Here is a 12,692-nt window from a genome sequence, read left to right on the forward strand (position 1 = left end):
CAAATATTGTCTCTCTTGCCCCTGTGCTTGCTGATCTTTGCAACCACTCTGTTGCTGCTGGAACTTTCCCTTCCTCCCTCAAGCACTTCCTTGTGCGCCCTCTCATGAAAAAAATCTTCTGCCGACCCGTCTTGTCCAGCCAACTACCGCCTCATATCTGTCACCCCCTTCCTTGGGAAACTCTTGGAGAAGCTGGTCCTCCCCCAACTGACCCAGGACACTGAACTGGTTGGTTGTCTACACGACCATCAATCTGGATTCCGAGCATCCAGAGGCATGGCATGGAAACTGCTCTTCTGAACACCCATGAGGAACTGCTTGCATCTCTTGATTCCCACTCTCCAACTGTTCTCATTCTAGTTGATCTCTCCTCTGCATTTGATACAGTCCACCACTCCATACTCATAAAACGGCTCCACAATGACCTAGCTATCTCGAAGCGGGCACTGGACTGGCTAACCTCCTTTCTCAATGACCAACCATCCCAGGTCATTCTGGGCTCTTTCTCCTCCCCCACCTCTATCTCCACCTGCGGCATCCCCCGAAGGTTCCAGCCTTTCTCCTTGGCTCTTTAACAACTATCTTTCCCTGCTTGCACACCTCATTTTCACCTTCTCCCCTAACTACCATTGCTATGCAGATGACACACAACTCTTCTTGAAAATTCCCTCTGATCCTCTTCTCACTGTCCATCTGCCATCCAGTCCTTGTGTACTTCCAATGACCTCTGCCTCAACGCCAGGAAGACAGAGATCCTTCCTATTGGGACACCTGGTCCCTCTTTCCTTCACTCTGGCCATCTTCTATGGGCTCTCCCCTTCTCCCTCATCTCAAGGCAGAAACCTTGACGTCCTCTTCGACTCATCTCTCCTTCATCCCTCACATTCAGGACCTTGCCAAGAATTCCCACTTTCAACTCCACCTCCTCAAAGTAATTCTTACTTTTCTCACTTTCCCCCAGAAGCTCAATGTCTCCAGAGCTATGGCTCTCTCTAGGCTACACTACAATAGCCTCTTCTTTAATATACCCTCTTCCTCTCTATGATCCCTCCAGCTAATCCAGAATAGGGCTGCAGGACTTATCCTTGACCTCAAGCCCAGGGACCAGATCTCTGCAGCGCAAAAAACTCTCCACTGGCTCTGGGTTGCTGCAAGGATTAAATTCAAAACCCTTTGCATTATCCACAAGGCTGTCTGGGGCCAGGGACCACGCTATCTGCAACTTGCTCTTACTAAATACTCTTCCTCCAGATATTTATGTTCCTCCGGCACCAACCCTCTGTGTGTTAAACGCTTTGCCGAACAGCGTGCTGGACGCTGATCTCTTTCCTCAGCATGGTCCCTCCTGTACCTTCCTCTTCATCTTGAGCCGGATCCCCTCAAATTCTCGGAAGCTCCTCAAGACTCTCCTTCTCCCCTCCCCCTTCCCTTCCTCCCTCCTATGATAAACCCCACAGCTGCTGAGATTGGTGACCATGGCCTTTATGGGTTCTGGCCTCCCACACCCAATCACCTACAGCCTCCGCCCCTCCCAGCACTTTGCCTTGGCACCCACTGGGCTATGCCACCACAGGCCTGCACTTACCTATTTTTTGGTGGTTGTCCACTCCACCTAGGCACTTACAGCTGCTCACTCCCTAGAACTTACCACCCGATGCACCTAGCACTCACCCCTACTCCGCCAGCCCTTCTCGCTCTCTGCACTTGCATGTTCTGAATGCTCACAAGGCCTAGTAGGTTTGACTCTATCTTACCATCTTATTCCTAATGCGCCCATGTTCCCTCCCTGTTGGCCATTCAGTTCTGTTGGTTTGAGGCCTTTGATTACACCCCACAGGACCCAGTGCTTTCACTGGGCTTTCTCTGAGCAATGGCATCCCACAGCCTGAGTCACTTCACTTAGGCTCATCTCAAGCAGTGGTGTGCCCAGACACATAAGGCTAACTCAATTGGGTATTTAAGGCTGCCTAGTCAAATGTATCATTAGGAATAGCCAGCATAGTCAATGGTGAGGGATCATGGAGTTATAGTCCTAAGGATCTGGAGAGCCACAGGTTGCAGACCCCTCAGCTAGGAGCAATACCTTAATATACTTTGTAATTAACCCGGTGTCTGTTGGCAGCATTCTTGCATACATTAGTAACTGTGAGTGAATTTAATTTTTTGGCAAAATGATTGTATTTTATTAAATAGCACAGGACCAATGATATACATTATACATCTTACCAAAGTATTTTAAACTAGTGAAATAGCTCTTTCCGAAATAAGGAACACTAGCATTCATCCATTGTGGAAGTACTGACAGGCTGGATCAGGTAATGCCTCAGTGATGTAGCAAAAAGATCAGTCCACTGTGCAACTAAGATGTCTATCAGACACACTATTTTTGCACAGTAACATTAATGAGCTGCCGTCCCTGAAATGTCCCCTTGTACTGTAGCGCATCTCAAGTAATGCAATGTTGCACGTGCTCACTCTTCTTCAGAACTGCCTCTAAATCCCATGGTTTCTTATCTAAATTGTCGCGAAAATTGTGCTGCAGAAAACACCATTTCATCCTATTACTTTAATAAAAAGGTGTCTAGAGAGGCAGCAGAACACCCCCGCCCCCCTCCACACCAAGAGGTGCCAGGCTTCCTCTTTCCGCTCGTTCAGGTATTTCTGCCCCACCTGTTTCAAAGTTCACCAGCCGCCAGTGCCTGTCATGGGTCAATGCGAGACCTTTGCTATGATGTGCTCCTGATAACTATAGCAAACTCGCCCGGATTAAGTCGGTTATGCATTAAGTAGATATTGCAGTGTTTCCATAATCTACACGCGAAGAGATAAAAGCAAGCATTAGCAATTCCGTGTGAAGCAAGGGATACTCCTGACTTCATCAAGTGGGCAGATTCTAAGTAAAATACATTGCAATTCGACATTCCACTTGATGTAGTTTTAGAAGTTTGTTTCTAAGCATTATGTTAAAACCCGTGCTACTATTACAAAAGATGGAGTCCAACTACATGCAAGTCTGTGGCCTGCAGGTGGCACACCGCTCTGCACAGCAGGCGTGTCAGCCAGGGTTCGCTTTACCAAACGCCAGACTGCTTCATTACTGTGCAGTGGCAAAGCAATCGGGCATCGCCCGTTTCAAGCAATCTGGTTTCTGTATCCACCCAATAGGATTTTTTTTTTAAATCACCCATTATAATCTACATTTCAACCGGAAAGGAAAACAGCAATTCTTTTTCCAAACCCAAACCAATCCACATATGCTGATTTTTTACCATAAACAACGAGTTAAAAGAAGAAAACACAAACACACATCCCTCAGAGAAAATGAATGTAAGGTGCTCGGCTGACTCAGACAATCCCTGCACAGCTGCAGTGACCGACGGCACATATCAAATAACTTCCCAGATTATCTCCGTCTTTCGGGACTGAATAGTGAACGAGGAAACCAGCAGCTCCTTGGCCGGTTAAACTAAGCAAGCCCAGCCCGTATGATCCGTGGACGAGTCTGTCAGAAACAGTACATCCGGAAAACAGCATGTTGGTGTATGGTGATATTTTCATTAAACTTTCCTAACGGAAAGATTAATCCAGTCAGAGCGTTGCGATAGATTAACAGGCAGTCACGAGACAGAAAACAATATCGAGTTGCTTCCCCGTCGGCTGCCCTGCACAATGCTGCATGTCTGCGCCGAGAGAGGTGTTGCCTTACCTTCAGCCTCTCCGAGCTCTGCAGGCTGCTGCAGAAAAAGGAGGAGGGAGGAGAGGGCTTGGTCTGCTCTGGAGGTCTTCAGTCCTCACGTCCTGCTGGCCATCCCACGAGACTGACCGGCGCAGGCAGCAGGCTACAAGGAGGAGGAGAGGGCAAAGGAGACGAGATAGTAGTACCCAGCGTCTTCAGCTCGTCGGGTGCCAATCCATGTGGGCAATGCGGACACGCGCGCATCTCAGTGCAGAGGAAGCAGCCTGCAGCGGACTCAGCCTTCCTTTGAAGGGAAGCTGAGCCGCTGGGAGGGGCTTGGCTGGCCTCTCCCGAGCAGCAGGCAGCAGATAGCCTGAGGTCGCAGGTATATACGGGGCAGGCTGTCAGCGGCATGGCCTGAACTCAGGTAAATAAAGGCCTAGCCCTCTTTTAAGTAAGGCTGGGCACTGACACACTGGCTCGGCTACAGTCTTTTGCTGATTCGCCGAACGTGGCAGCTCCAGTATGGCAAATCCTCTTATGTGATACAGAACCAGAGGACTCAGCACAGTTGGTAACAACATGTCCAGGTCCTTGCTACTCCAATGGCTTAATACAATGGAAATGACTTGTTTATACATACTGGCAACAAAACAGGTAACCATGTACTATGACCCTCGACTGTACGAAAGTCTGCGATACCTGTTTGAAATCCTGCACATGTTTTTTCCCTCAAGCAGCAACATCTCTACTCACTTGTAATAAGAAAGTGAAAGCACTACTCAAGTGTAAGGATTTATTATTAAATATGAATTATGATGTCACAATGCCTGCTTGCAGAGGCAGCAAACGTTGTGATTGACAGCTCCATTAGCGGAATATTTTCTGAGACTAAACACTTTCCATTTCCATACCTCTTAACTATATTACTCTGACAACTCTATGCAAGAGAAGAGTCTTCCTATGATATAGTCACTAAGTTTTACCCTCAACCAGAAGCATAGGAACACATTAAACTTGTGGTAAATATAACGTTTAAAAAACTGAAATACAAATCCTTAGTGCACCAGTGTCATGACTACTCATGGGCGAATTTCCCCAAAAAAAAATCACAGGCACCTCAAACTTTATTCTAGTGATCAGAGTAAATTCGAGGGTGCTGGATAACCATTCTGACTGCCCATGAATCAGCAGATTTCTCTACAAGCCTCTAACCAGCTAACATAAGGGAAGTTTGAGGCACTTTGCAGGTCCCATTACCACCATTGGGATTGCTCATGGGGTTACAAGACCTGCTCAGGCTGCTGGATGCAACCCGTAGACTACAGGCCCGAAAGCAAGGAAGACTTGTTCTTTTACCATTATGCACTACAGACAGCTGCCTTCTGATGGCGTTGGATGCTTAACCCTCCACCCCCTCCCCCCAAAATGTGTGTGCTGGTTTCCGCACATTCTGGTCTATTGTTGCATTGGCAAAGTTGGACTAATACTGGGGTCAAGAACCAATTTGGAAATCCTGTGCCAGTGTGGGCTTTGCCCTTGCCATGAGGGGCTCATATTCTGGTGCTCCTGGAAATAGGCAATTTTAGAAGATTTTATATTTTCGAGGCAAGCTCAGAGGCTTTACACAATGCCTTCATCTTTTTTTCTATTTTGAGCGTCAAGCATGTATGTGAGCCATTTTTGTAATTGCACTTGTAGAGGAGCAGTTGCATGCCATGCCTCTGCAGGAAGTCCCACCCCCTACCTACTGTATGTTGGAAGCCTGAGATTGTGCCATGTTTGATACCAGCAATTGTGCCCATACCACAGCGAATATTCAAGAGAAGATACCCATTGAGGAAACCCTATCAAATGTATTCCCGAAGAGACGATAATCTGAGGGAGGAACTCCCTGAAGGAATATGAGAACCAGTGAAAGAGGAACTGGTGACGTCACGAGAGACGAACATGACACACTGAGAATACTGGCTGAAGTGAACGTATGGACCTTATAGAAACTGATGAAAAAGTTAAGACTCGAGTAAACTTTCATATGCGAAAAGACAATTGCACGTGTGTGAAGCACTGCAGAAGATGCAAGCCGTTCAATAACTGTACAGATACAGCAATGCAAGTGGATTAAGTAATCTTAGAAGCTGGCAATATACGTAGTGAATAAACTGCAGGTGAAGCCACCATTGTATAGTAGCTGGACATTGGTGTCATGAATTTTAGTAACCCCAGACCCATTGAGAGGAAAGGCAGAGAACTGTGTTGCAGCAAGAATTAGCTGAGATCGTGGATATGAATGGTGAGGCTGTTTGGCCTGGTGCCAAAGTTGAGGCAGCCAAGGCCATCTATTCTCAAAGGCAGTGAACATAAGAAGCTAAATCATCCCTTGTCAAGGTGCGACGAAAGGACACCAAGCGTGTCAAGTTTAATCCATTTAAGACATTTAAATGCTGCAAAATGGACCAAATCGTGGTCTCCTGTCACATGATCCAAGGATGGAAATAGAGTTTGGCTTGGAGTTCTAGAACAGCACAAGTGCGTGCTCGCACTCCCTTAGTTTCCCAGAGACAAGAATACTTTCCAAGGCCAAGTTCAAAGACAATGTTCATGGCAGAAGGCATGGGTGATGAGAGATGATGGGCTAATTGGGCCGGGAGGTAAAGTCAAGTCCACCTCCTGGCACCTGGGTCTGAGCTTACGTGCTGCTAAGTGAACTGCATGGTTTAGACATGGCACAAGCATGCCAACCATTCATAGATGGCCATATAATGAAGGACCTTATAGTTTGAGAGCCAATGATATACCTTGTACTTAATAGTGTTGATGATCACATGTTTTAGAGGTAGTTATATACTCAACAAGCACACAAGCAAGGTCCTCTTTTTTCGGGGGCCAATTTGGGAGAGGACATAAGTATCAGTAACCGAAACAAAAAAAGTCCCAAAAGACTAACCTTAGATGTTGCATCAGCTGGGGACTTAAAATGAACAAACAGAGTGAGATACCATCTTTCTAAGCAAATATCAAAGATGGAAAAAGTCTGGTATGTAGAAAAATATATAAGATTTATTCAAAAACACATGTTGTAAAACTCAGACCACGTTTATGAGGACAAACAATAATAAAACTGAAAAATCAAGGATACATTTCATATGAAAACATCAGTTTGGCCTGACATATTAATTTGAGAGAAGATCAACTAATAACTTCTCTGAATCCACTTAGCTGTAACACACAAAATACGGTGATGTTAGTAACCTATGGGTGACTTATTTCAATGCATTTGTTTTATCTTCATATATGCATCAGCCCCCACAGACATAGGTGTCGACAGTCTAAATCTGTTTCCAGCCTTGTGATTAAACACAAAAAAAGGGACTTTTTGTCAATAGTACAAATATAGGCAACAATAAAAGGCTTTCTTCAGGACATAAGGTGCCTTGTTAGAGGAAAAATATGTTGTATCTTGATTCAAGTTTGCTGCATACACAATTCTAAATACAAACATGAAAGATGTATCAACATACTGTTGTCGTAACCGATCAACCATTTTTATACATAAGACAGATAACTATATAAAGACACTCTATTGGTTCGCAAGTTCACCCAGCATCATTATTATAGATGAACATCATTTCCTTTCTTAGTTTACATTTCTATTGACTTCAGAACACTGTTTCTGTAATTCATAATTTCTTTTTTAATTTTTTTGAACAGTTCCTAGAGCCTTCCCTAGATAGTTCCAACATTACCTGATTCACATGTAAGTGTTGACTCTTAATATATCGCAAATTAATTTGGTAATTTCTACACAGAATAATCCATTCATTTCTTATATTGATTATTTTGAATGTGTGCTCCCAAATACATTCATATTCAATATAGATGTCAAGAGATGTCATGGTACCTTATATAAGTGAAGTGCGAAGATGTCTTCGCAAGCTGGCTGCACTGCCAGGTGGATAAGCTGTGTAGTTGTGAAACCAGGGCAAGCACACGTGAGATCGCATTGCTATGTAGAAGACTGCATGGTTGGGCAACTTAAATATAAACATAGTGTGGTTTTAGCCCATTTTGTAGTGTTCTAATACTTGGGAGACTAAGTATAAATTGGAGCCAAGCCTACCTTTATAAGTATGCCACATCTTGACCACTGTCACGTTTGTAAGAAGAAGTAGCCACGATGGAATCTTCTTGTTGCAAACTATTATAGAAAGCCATTACAATGGATTGAGTTGGAAAGGGGATTATCAAAGTAACTCATCGTACTTACTCGAGCATGTTTTTCTTTCATTTGCTAGCCGGTCGCATCCGTAACGGTTGTGCGGGGGATCCGGCAGTGAGCGATCATGTTATATATCACGAGGTCGGCATAGCGTGGACAAAAAGACAGCACGTTTTCAGGACTTAGTCCGCCATATTGGGTGAAGATGAAATGAATGGACCACAACGGGTCATACGCGCGTGGAGAAGTTGTACTAGTCAGGAGAATGTAGTGACCATCCACCATGAATGGAATGCGAGTGGCAGGCGTTACCAATATTTCGATGTTCACATAGCCAAAATTGTGCTTTTAACATCAAATTATGTGATTGAAAAACATCTCTTTTACCAATATGTGTGCCCTAATGTCAACAAAAGGGGCATAAGTCCACATAGAATGGAAAAGCTTTTTCGAATTTCATTGGTCCCGTGGAAGTGGTGTAAATATCCAATGGTGTATTAAGTGTGTTTTTTAAATAAATAGGATACATTTAAAGGTTATGAGGAGAAAGGTGGACATTTTTCCCTCATGTTCTTTCATTTACGCAAGAATAGATTACACTCAATGTATAGATTTAGCCCATGATTGACCGAATCTAAATAAAAAATCAATTTTTGCTCAAGTTTATGAAGATTTAGATCAGGCCCCTCCCATGTGGGTGTGGTTTTAAGGTTTGCAGAATACACCAAAAGATGTCTTTGTGGTTGTGATTGGCTTTTTTGAAATGCTCGACTAGAGGATGTCAGTGATACCGCTTTTGACACAAGATCTGTGTTCTCCAATTCTTTGTCTAACGGGTCTTTTAGTTTTCCCAATGTAGATTAGATCACACGGGCACTTGATACAATAAATAGCCCACTTAGTGCCACAATTAGTGAACGAATTGAAGTGCCATCTTGTTCCATACAGATCAATGGTTTTGAGATTCTGAGTCAAATTGCAGATTGAGCATTTTTCACATTTAAAGTGCCCCATAACTGGAGGGAGATTCCAGAGGGTGCCTTGTGTGGGAGCATTAGTTATTGGTGGAGGATAGGTGTGAACCAGTTTATCTCTTCGATTAGACATGCATTTGAACGCAAAACGAGGAATGGTGATCTTGAATTTTTCAGTATTGATGATGTTCCAATTTTTTAGTATGGATTTCCTTAAATCATTACTGATAGGGGAAAAGGACGATACACAAGTGATTTTTTCAAGACTGATTCTGGGTTGTTTTGACAAACAATCGGTCCTGGAGACGTTGGCAGCTCTTTTATATACTCTATGGTTGATATAGGAGGGATATGCTCTGGCTTTTAGGTTGTTTTTTTTAAGTCCTATTTCATAGTGCAGTTATGGCTGATACAGAGAAACTGTCCAAAAGGGAGGTTTTCCCTTAGGCTTTGAGGGTAAAAACTCTCAAATTGTAATAAGGTGTTCTTTTGAGTTGGTTTTTTGTATAGGCTGGTACCGATCTTCTCATCAGCCATACGAAATATCTCAAGATCTAAGAATGAGATTTTGTCTTTTTTGGCTTCTATAGTGAAATTGATGGTTCTTTCACAGGTGTTTAGCCAAATTCCAAATGAATTCAGTTTTTCCGTACTGCCTCGCCAGATCATAAAAAATATAATCGATATATCGATGCCATGAGATAATATTCTCTTTAGAAAGATTGTGGTCAGCATAAATAGACTTATTTTCGAAATTGTCCATGTATAGATTCGCCAGGTATGGGGAAAATGTTGCCCCATGCTGGTGCCGTGTAGTTGTTGAAAATACATCCCATTGTAAAGAAAAACGTTTTTTCTGAGTGCAAGGTGGATGCATTCAACAATAAGCTTGGAGAGTGGACGTTTGTCATCTCTTTTCTCTAAAAGCTGGAACATGGTCATAGTACATTCAGTCTGCGGGATGTTAGTATAAAGAGATTCGACATCTAGGGTGACGAAGATGTCATCGGGAAGAATGGAAAGAGTATCAAAATTTTTTATCATGGAGGTTGATTCTTGTACAAAAGACTTCATTTTGTTGACAAACGGTCTTAAAAAACAACGTCATAGATGGATAATGGTTCTAACAGAGAGCCTATTGCTGACACAATGGGCCGACCAGGAGTTCTTGTGTATTTTTGGTAGGCAGAAAAAGGTGGGAGTTACTGGTTGTTTATTAATGAGAAAGGAGAATTCATCCTCATTGATCCAGCCTTCGCTTAGCGCATGTGTCATAAGGCTAATGATTTCTTCCAGGATTTTGTTAGTAGGACCAAGTGCAATAGGTTTATAGACAAGATTGTCAAACACTTGTTTTTCAACCTCTGCTTTGTAAAGAAAGGTGTCCCATAGGACTATTCCACCTCCTTTATTGGCTGGCTTGAGTTTTATGAGGGCTTGCCGTTCCATTTTAGAGAGATTATCTTTGCATGTGTTTTTGTTCTTACAAAGAAGTTTGACATCTCTCAGAATTTTATTTTCAAATGCCAAAATCTCAGGGGATACCATCGATTGAATTGGAGTGAAGGTGGAAGGTGTTTTTTTTCCCCATTCTATTGTCGTCTTCTTTGGGTGGGTCGTTTTTATCATGGAAGAAATATTTTAGTCTTATGATTCTGAAAAAATTACGCATTTCAATCTCTGTCTGAAACAGGTCTGCTTTGCACACTGGGACAAAGGAAAGTCCTTGAAAGGACAGCTAGTTCAACCCGGGACAGAGAATATGAGCTTAAATTAAAGATGGGATTCTTCAATTTTGGGGTGGTGGCAGCCATTGGAGTGTCCACATTGCATGATTGCCCCATTGTTGGGTCTTACCCCGGTTTCTCCGCCGCTGAAAAAACTGACTTCTATGGGTGGGCCATTCACGTTGGTGTTGGGACCATTATTTGTAGCGGTCAAATCGCTACTGTTGGAGGAATTGGAAAAACTAACAAATCTTTTGTTGTTTTGAGTCCTTGTGTGTGGTCCTTTCCAATTGGTTTGGTTGTTGTTGTACTGTTGAAAAAACCCATGGACCAGGTATGGATAAGTATGTTCTTCTTGTAATTTTCTACATCTTTTTTAAGTTTCCAGATTATTTTGTCTAATGTGAAAATCTTGAATTTGGACATTTCCTCATTCATTTTCTCTAGTGCTGACTTTATATCTGGAATCACTGAGTCGTCTTTGATTTTTTTCTCTAGCGTGTCTAGTTCTTCTTGCTGTTTTTTTCCCTCCTGTTCTGCCGTCTCAATTATAAGGATAACCCAGTCACAGGAACATTTGTTTCCAACTCCACTAAATCCTTTCATAAATCTAGGATTCTCAAGGGATACTTTTAGTATGTTTTTAATCTGGAGACCTTCAGGGATTACCCCGGCTTTTAGCTATTCGATCATCATTTGTCCATGAGTTGGGTTCGGATCAATTTCTTTGTTTTTTGAATCAGGAGTTCCAAGTCATTAATAATGACTGGAAGAGTGGGGCTAGGTCCCGTGACTGGGCTCCCAAGGATTGAGGCCATGTCTAAACATTTCTTATATGTGTCTTCAGTGAATGACACAATATTAACACTTTCCATTCTGATTTCTGGTAGAGCTCAGCCAACCACAGCGTTGTCCTAAATTAGTTATATACTCAACAAGCACACAAGCAAGGACCTCTTTTTTCGGGGGCCAATTTGTTTGTCCTCATGACCTGGTGGTCTGAGTTTTACAACATGTGTTTTTGAATAAATCTTATATATTTTTCTATATACCGACCTTTTCCATCTTTGATATTTGCTTAGAAAGATGGTATCTCACTCTGTTTGTTCATTTTAAGTCCCCCGCTGATGTAACATCTAAGGGTAGCCTTTTGGGACTTTGTTTGTTTTGGCTAATGTTTTAGAGGGAGGCATATGTTGTCCACCTGACAGTAGACATCCAATCACAAGCCCACCCCGTATAGAAAATATACGTAGATGTTCCCCTTGAGCTTATCACAACTCCTCGCAGGTTTTACTCATTTGCCACAAAGTATGACATCACCTATGGTGAATATTGGTATATAAATGTGTTTTTATATGAAATGTACAGAGAGCTCGAGTGAACGTCCGTTAATGTCTGTTGTAACTTCCTGTTTTAGACAATTGATATTAAAACAGTACACTTTGCCATCTCCTGAGTTGGTTCGATTATTTGGTGTCAGAACTTTTCTGCATCCCCATACCTTGTATGCACAATATCCAAAGGGTCCTACGCTCACACTAGCACTGCATGCCCTATAGTTCCACTGCCAGCAGCTCAGTTGAGGGTAGATACTCTGCCCCTCACTTCATCCATATAGTTCTTCATGTCGCCATTGCTCATCTTTTCAACTCATCTACAATAGGACCATCCATCAACCCGAGAGAAGCCATCAATCATGGTCAAGGTTCAGCTCCAAATGTAGGACATTGACCACCATAGCCCAAGGCTGAAACACTTTTAATTTGAAAACAATTAAGTTGACTACAGAAGTCCACACAGGCTCTGCGTTTATCTGCATGTCTGTGGCTTAAAACAATCCCAATTTTACTTTGTATAATTTAGCAAAATCTGTATATTGAAGCAGACACAGTGGGCCTCATTATGAGTGTGGCAGTCCCGAAACAAGGGTGCAGTAAGCTTACTGGTACCCTTGTTTCTGGACCATCACACTCCAAGTCTGCCTGCTGGGACTGCTGCGCCTATCAGGTCTGAATCTGCCGGGAGCAATGGCCCCGGTAGGCAGACTCATCATGGAAGCACCTGCACCATTGGTAACGGTGCTTCCATGAACC

The 12,692-nt window shown here is 43.0% G+C and overlaps 1 protein-coding gene across 1 annotated transcript in view; it reads right to left on the reverse strand.

The window, feature by feature from the left end:
* CORO2A (coronin 2A) overlaps positions 1–3,996 on the reverse strand; it is a 633,746-nt gene extending 629,750 nt beyond the window's left edge. The window contains exon 1 of the mRNA XM_069626393.1: positions 3,707–3,996. The gene's annotated coding sequence lies outside the window, so the exon portion shown is untranslated. The remainder of the gene's footprint in view (positions 1–3,706) is intronic.
* Between the last annotated feature and the right edge of the window lie 8,696 nt (positions 3,997–12,692).

The sequence above is a fragment of the Ambystoma mexicanum genome, chromosome 6p (genome assembly GCF_040938575.1).
Source record: "Ambystoma mexicanum isolate Mex_15411 chromosome 6p, UKY_AmexF1_1, whole genome shotgun sequence".
Classification (NCBI taxonomy): Eukaryota; Metazoa; Chordata; class Amphibia; order Caudata; family Ambystomatidae; genus Ambystoma; species Ambystoma mexicanum.